General features: G+C 29.4%; 1 long non-coding RNA gene and 1 other non-coding gene across 2 annotated transcripts; both read left to right on the forward strand.

The window, feature by feature from the left end:
* Window positions 1-435: 435 nt before the first annotated feature.
* Window positions 436-5459, forward strand: LOC105160793 (fatty acyl-CoA reductase 2, chloroplastic). The gene is made up of 9 exons (XR_002286913.2): window positions 436-823; window positions 1570-1670; window positions 1804-2003; window positions 2124-2224; window positions 2892-3087; window positions 3538-3699; window positions 3804-3885; window positions 4025-4428; window positions 5231-5459. It is a non-coding gene; the product is annotated as a fatty acyl-CoA reductase 2, chloroplastic (long non-coding RNA).
* Window positions 5460-6161: 702 nt separating this feature from the next.
* On the forward strand, window positions 6162-6233 carry TRNAH-GUG (transfer RNA histidin (anticodon GUG)). The gene has a single exon. It is a non-coding gene; the product is annotated as a tRNA-His (tRNA).
* The last annotated feature ends 1303 nt before the right edge of the window (window positions 6234-7536 follow it).

Consider the following 7536-nt stretch of genomic DNA (forward strand, 5'->3'; position numbering starts at 1 on the left):
CTGTGTATAGGCCACCCAAATTTATGATGGATGCTATTGCACTGTTATGCCAAATCCTAAAATTTAATCAATCAACTCTACGAAAAAAGAACTCTATATTATTAATTATTAAGTTATTTATAATAAATAAATGATACAATTGTATATCAAGATATTATGTTCACTTGAAGTATCTAATCAAACATAATCAATCAAGTCACATGCAATTTATAGGATGAAAATTGTCAAAATTCTAAACTTACAGAATTAAAGTGCGAAAAATCAATTCGTGGAGCACCAAACTCCTATAATTTATCGGACTAAAATATTTTAATAATTATAAATTAATGTATTATTAGGTAGTCCGTATACCAAATTAAAACCCCCTTGTTTCTTAATTTTCCCTCTATAAATAGAGCTGCATGTCAATGACAAAAATCCAAACAACACAATAATACTTTCATCTTATTATTTTCTTCTTGGGAATCAAATATGTTGCTGACTTTGAGCCCATTCCTACTTAGCTCTCCATCAATCAACTTGTCATTGGGGAGAAGGCAATTACACACCATTGCCAACCCTTCTTTATTAGCTTATAATGTCAAAAATATTTGGCTAAAAACACCAAATTGTTCATCTACATATAGTTGTTGCTCCAACTTATATGCTAATTATTACAATCGTTGTAATAATCCCAATAATATCCATGTTGTGAATGCAACCACCACCAATGTGGTAGAGTCGTCACCAAAGATTGATGACTCTGCTGCCGGCATAGGAATTCTTGATTTTTTTCAAGGAAAGAACATTTTTATTACTGGTGCTACTGGATTTCTTGGAAAAGGTATGTAATTCTTCATCGATCTATATATGCATGTAATGTTTATGTGTATGTGTCTACGTATGTGTGTACATATGTTTATGTACTGATATTCTTACTGAGATATAACGACATTTTGTTAATATGAGGGGCGCCCCTTTGTCTAGATATAACGGGCAAAATTTGCCACGATCAAAAAATTTTCAAGTTTGTCACAAAAAAAATATATAATAAGTAAAAATAAGATTAGTTTCGGCACAATGCAATTATCAGTGGCAAAAAATGTATATTAAGTCGCCTCTGTAGACAATTAGTTATATTTGTAGTGACAACACATAATTATTATCACTAGGTTGCCATATTTATCTAATTTTTACTAACAGTAATTATTAAAAAATAATTATATTCATGATTGTGATAATTCTTTTTCACTAAATATATATAATTGTTCGCAATATTATTATCAGTTGAATTATTTTTTCATTAATCTTCTTCATTTTTTGGTTGTTGTATAATTACAATGGTTAAATAAAAAAAATCATGACAAATATCAAATAACCTCAACTAGACAATAGGTATTTAAATTATTTTTACAAGCAAGGCCAAAACATTAGTCCTAACTTAAAATCATAATAAATATTTCAGCCATAACTTATAAACCGATAGTAATTTTTGATTAATTGTGATCAAAACAACTTAAATTTTCGGATTGATTTTATTTGACATATATAGTATTGATCTGGACTGACGCAAGTTAACTAATTCCGCAGCCATTGTAGAAAAGTTATTAAGATCGACGGGAGTGGGCAAAATCTATGTATTAATCAAGGCGGAAGACAAAGTGGCCGCATTTGATCGATTGAAGCGTGAGGTAATTAGTTTTTTTTTTCAAATCAAGTTATTTTCTTTAGATCAATCTTAAATTATATGTTGTAATAATGTGTGGAGTTACCTACATATACATATATATATATATATATATAACTACTTAATTTCGTCTTTAGATCATAAACTCCGAGTTACTCAAATGCTTACAAGAAGAGCATGGAGCATCTTATGAAGCATTTGTAAGAGAGAAATTGATAGCCGTTGTTGGTAATATTTGCGAATCGGACCTTGGTATGAACTTCGATTCTGCTAATGCCATAATGAAGGAGGTCGACGTGATAATACAATCTGCAGGAAACACATCATTTGATGATAGGTGATCATCCATTATGTGTATATATATTTATTACATTACTTATCTTTTCTTGTCTATTTAAGTTCTCTTTTGTTCATGCTCATGTTTATACACATGTTTTTCTGTGCATATTGATTATAGGTATGATTCGTTGCTCGAAGCAAATGTAAATGGTCCTCAACGACTACTGAGATTCGCCAAGAGATGCAATAATCTTATTCTTTTTGTCCATATTTCAACTGGTATGCTCAAAATATTAAAACCCTATTTGTGAATACAGTAATTGAAGCCAAAGCATATATAGTAAATTTCATATATATGTATATATTTATAGGCTTAAATATATTTTTAGTCATGTAGTTATTGCACTTTGACATTTTTTTAAATTTCGCAATTTTGGTCCCTCCAGTGTCGAATTTTGCAAAACTTAAATCATGTGTGCCTCACATGGTTCATTTAAATTGAGATTTTTATTCTGATTGGTTCACTTTTGCCAACAAGAACGAAAAACTTAAGTAGTAGTAGTAGTAGTAATAATAATAACAACAACAACGTGGTGTGTAATTTATTCCGACAACTTTTTTAAAATTCGAAACCAAAAGGGCCAAAATTGCAAAATTTCGAAAAATTATAAAACTCATTTGCAACTCCTAGAAACATAAAGAATAAAAATACTAAAATCACAAAGGGTACTTGATTTATTCTGACAATTTTTGCAAAATTCGAAACCTAAATAACCAAAATTGCAAAATAACATAGAGTTACAAAAGTATTTTGCAACTCTACAAAGATAAAAATAAAAATATCAAACTATCGAAATTACAGAACCAAAAAGTATATTTAAAGCTATGTTTACATGTTTGAGATTGATATAAATGATAGTAAATTGATTTAATTTGTTGATTGAAGTATTTGTAAATGGAGAAAGAGAAGGAGTGATCTCTGAAAAGCCAATGACTATGGGAGAAAATAGGAGAAAAAATATTACATCCTCATTTCCTCAGCTAGACATAGCCAATGAGATGAACCTTGCATTCAAATCCATTGCCAGCCCTTCTACTGAACTTGACACGACAATATATTCGAAAAAACTTGGTCAAGAGAGGTATGCATTATGTCTTTTCATATTTATTATTATTATTATTTATAGGTAATTTTATTTTTTCGTATTATATTATAGTACTACACGATAAATTCTACGTGTTAATTTTCCCTGTGCATTATATATGGGGTTTAATGCAATTAAACTTCCTATGATATTGTAAATGAGTAAATTATCCCCTTATAAAAAAATAATAATAATTTATCCCATGTGATTCTTAAAATGAAGCAGTTTACCTCCTTATGCAAAATAATGTGTAAGAATGTTCAGATGGTTTCACTTTTGACGAGTATTTAGCAAGTACACTTTGTTGATATATTTTAGCTCTGCTTAGAAAATAATGCATATAATTATAAAGTATTTATAGTTACACTAATTTTCACCATTATCCTTTTAAATGAACTACGAATGATGTCATTATATCTAATAGAATAATATGTGTGCGCCTTACAGAGCAAGATTTTATGGATGGTTCGATGCATATCAACTAACGAAAGCTATGGGAGAGATGATTATTAATGAATGTAGGGGAGATACGCCTGTGCTTATCGTACGACCAGCTATAATCGAAAGCAGTTATGAAGAGCCTTTTCCTGGATGGATACAAGGATACAAGTTAGATCATCAACATTAATTTCAACTAACTATATATTCTAGTTCTTTTATACCATTCCTTCATCTGCTTATATCTGTCGTTCTACAAATTGTATTCGATGTAGAGCGACTGATCCAGTTCTTATTTCCTATGGAAAAGGGCAGCTTTCGGCCTTTTTGGGCGACCCAGAAGTACCTATGGATATTGTAAGTATAAAATAAAAATTATCTAGATTCTTTAATTTTCAATTCATACGGATATATATTTCAAGAATCATTATGTTTTTTTTCATACTTTTGGTAAACATGCAATTACATTAATATGTACTTATTTGATGATTAATAGGTTCCAGTGGATATCCTTGTAAATACAATAATTGCAGCTACTGCAAAGCATGGAATTCAACACAAGCCAGAATTGAGTGTATACCATGTCGCATCTTCTATCTTGAATCCTGTGCGAATTTATGATATGTTTGAATTTTGTTATGAATACTTCAATTCCAACCCTCTAATTGAACCATTATCCAAATCTAGCAATATCACTAAAATCAAGCTTTTCAATAATATCAATGAATTATCCGAGTATATACGGGAAGAAATATTCCAACATCACGGCTTGAAATTAGATGCAATCGGCATAAATGAAAACAAGGTCCTTCAAAAGCTCCAGAGGAAATGCAATATCAAAATCAAACATGTCGCGCAGCTGTGTAAAATATATGAATTTGCGGTCTTCTATAGAGGCAGGTAAGAATATCATAAGGGTTGTCTTAAATTAATTTTTTTATTTTATATTATAATCGTAAAGTAAATAAGGGAAACATAAATCATTTGCCTAGGAATTTATTTCAACAAATTAATTAGTATATATCTATGCACATTAATTTGTTCATGCATGTATAAGCATGTGCATAAATACATAAAAACATATGTCAGAAATTTTTCACTATTTTTTTCCTAATGTATTTCAATCAAGAAATCATGATGAATTACTTAGGCATATTATGCATGTAAGATTGCTATGTTAATATTGTTCAATTATTTCTCATTTTTTCGGATTAGCTCATTTTCTTCCAAAGTTTAAGTTTATTTTAAGCAATATTTGCACGATTATCAACGTCCCTTATCAATAGTTTCTATTACATAGATATCACTACAAAAAATTTTGCCACAGAAATTTTCTTGCCAAATTTGTCGCAGGCTTTGTCATGATTTTGCAATGAAATTCCATTGTAATTGGCAAAACTTATATATATTATCGTTATTGATGCGATTTATTTATTAATTTTAGAATTATATAGGGAAATTAATATAGATGAAAAGTCCTATTAATTAACTATCTCTAGGATATATAGATAGTAACAACTATAATTGTAAATTTATATAAAATATATTCTAACATACATGTAAACGCTAAAGTTTAATTGTAGAATAGGTAAAAAAGAACTTCTTCTACATTACATAAATAGTTTGCATATTAGGTTTATGCACCAATTTACTACAATCAATCAAATAACTGCAATTAATCATTTGCGATCTTATGCATCAGGTTCGATACTTTCAACACTCAAAAATTATTATCTGAGATGTCCGAAGAGGAGCGAAGTTGCTTTGGAATTGATGCAAGAAACATAGATTGGAGAAAGTACTTTTGTGAAATTCACCTTCCGGGGTTGAAAAAATATGTACTTAATATGTAATTTATGTTATATTTTTGCCAATTTTTTATAGATGTTAACTAATATTTCCTATAGAATTGTTGTTTATGTGTTCTTAAACGTTTTTAAATAAGAACCTATTTAGTTATTTTAGCAGAAAAATCTACAAAAAACGAGAACAACGTTGTTGTGGAGTTGATGCAAGAAACATATATATATAGCGCAAAAAAAAGTACTTGGTGGAAGTTTACTTCCGCAATTTAAAAAAACATGTAGAACTAATCGTGTAATGACTTTATTTCATCTTATCTAATTTTACTGAATACATTTGTGATACAATTATAAATGTAGGATCATGTTGCATTGATTTGTTAGGAAACAAATCAAATATTATTCATGAACTATAATAGGCTAAATTGCTTTGCTGGTCCCACAAAAATATGGAATTTTCTTTTCACATAAAAGCCATCATGACACATATTGTCTCTGATAAATAATATTTTATATTTTAAAATATATTATAAATAATTATATATATATATATATATAATCAAACCATCACATTTCCACTAAAAAAAAGAAAGAAAGAAAGCTAACTACAAAAAGATAAAATCAAAGAAGATCAACATGGGGGTATTATCTGCATAACAATAAAATTAATAGTGCAGTATCGTAACCACCGTTTATAAGATAAAATGGCCTTTTCCTTTATATTAGTTATAGATAAATAAATTTCACTTTAGTTAATGTTTCATAAATTAAAAAATTAAAAATACAAACAAACGAGATAACAATGACTAGTATAGTCACGACAACCAGCAAGTGGCTGTAGTTTAGTGGTAAGAATTCCACGTTGTGGCCGTGGAGACCTGGGCTCGAATCCCAGCAGCCACAATGAAATTAATATTTTCAGATATTTTTCTTGATAATAAAGTTTTCTTGATATGGGCCGAGTTAACTGTTGGAGAGCATCAGCCCAAAGGCTGACAGCACTGCACGTCCGAATTGTTTTATTACTTCAAATAAAAATGAGTTTGACTAATAATATAGGAGTTTTCTATCGTCCAAGATGATATACATAATAACATTATAAGATTCATAGTGGTAAAAAAAATTGTGCTAAAATTATTACTAGTATTGATAGAAGTCGAATAGTCAGTCGTATATACATTAGAAGTATTGGAGTTGCTCCTAACAAAGATACTTCGATAGTCTTATGGTTTGAGGTAGAAATAAATAATTTAAGTTTAATAACAAAGCGTACCTAATAATTAATATATAATTCTTTATAAGTAATACCTAATGTGTGGTACGTATAGGGCATATGGGAATGGATCGAACCAGACTAACTCGATCAAACCTAACTTAAAATTGCACGAATCTTGTGTTCGTAAAGGTTTTTTAAAGGTTAGCAAGGGTGATGCCTACAACAATTAGTTCTTTAGCCTAAAAGACAAATTAAACCTATTTGCATAAGCGAGTCAAGCCTAATTTACTCAACTCCTGCCCTATTAGCCAAAGTGCAATTAACATATTGAAAAGATGACAAGCTAACTTGTCCAGATTTTTTGCCACTCTGTTGATGAGACAACACTAAATCTAAGTTCAGTATCAGTAGGCCCAAAGGCCATTTAACTCATCTGTCATATCAACCACATTTTTACATTGTATGCCACATCACTTTAAAAGAAAGCCAGCAAGAACACTCATGCCAACTAGATACGGTTATAAAAAATGCAAGTAAGTAACATTTCTAGATTTTTTACTGACATAAAATAATCTTTTCTTGGTGACATATTTTCTAGATGGCATATTCAACAATTAGATAAACATTATTTCTAAAATATAGGCATTTTAAGAATTTTGAGAATATTTTAACTCACCCCAACCAACCCCTCAATCTCTTGTAAACGACTCTTATGAATAGGGTCCAAATAAGTCATCAATATAACTAAATGATGCATTTTTTATAGTGGTATTTTTCTATTATACGCATATCAAACATAAATTGGTATAATTTAAGTTAAAAACTCTAAATATTTTTCCTTTTTACTATTCTATATTTTATATGAGCTAGTAAATCTCATAGGGATCGTTTTCTTGTGACTATTTTTCAATGGATTGAGAGGAATAATTGTTTAATTATTTTAGTAGACAAAGTGTAGAAAGAAGTGGAAAGTTGTTGTGGAGTTGATGC

Source organism: Sesamum indicum, linkage group LG4 (genome assembly GCF_026168435.1).
Source record: "Sesamum indicum cultivar Baizhima isolate 11 linkage group LG4, ASM2616843v1, whole genome shotgun sequence".
Classification (NCBI taxonomy): domain Eukaryota; kingdom Viridiplantae; phylum Streptophyta; class Magnoliopsida; order Lamiales; family Pedaliaceae; genus Sesamum; species Sesamum indicum.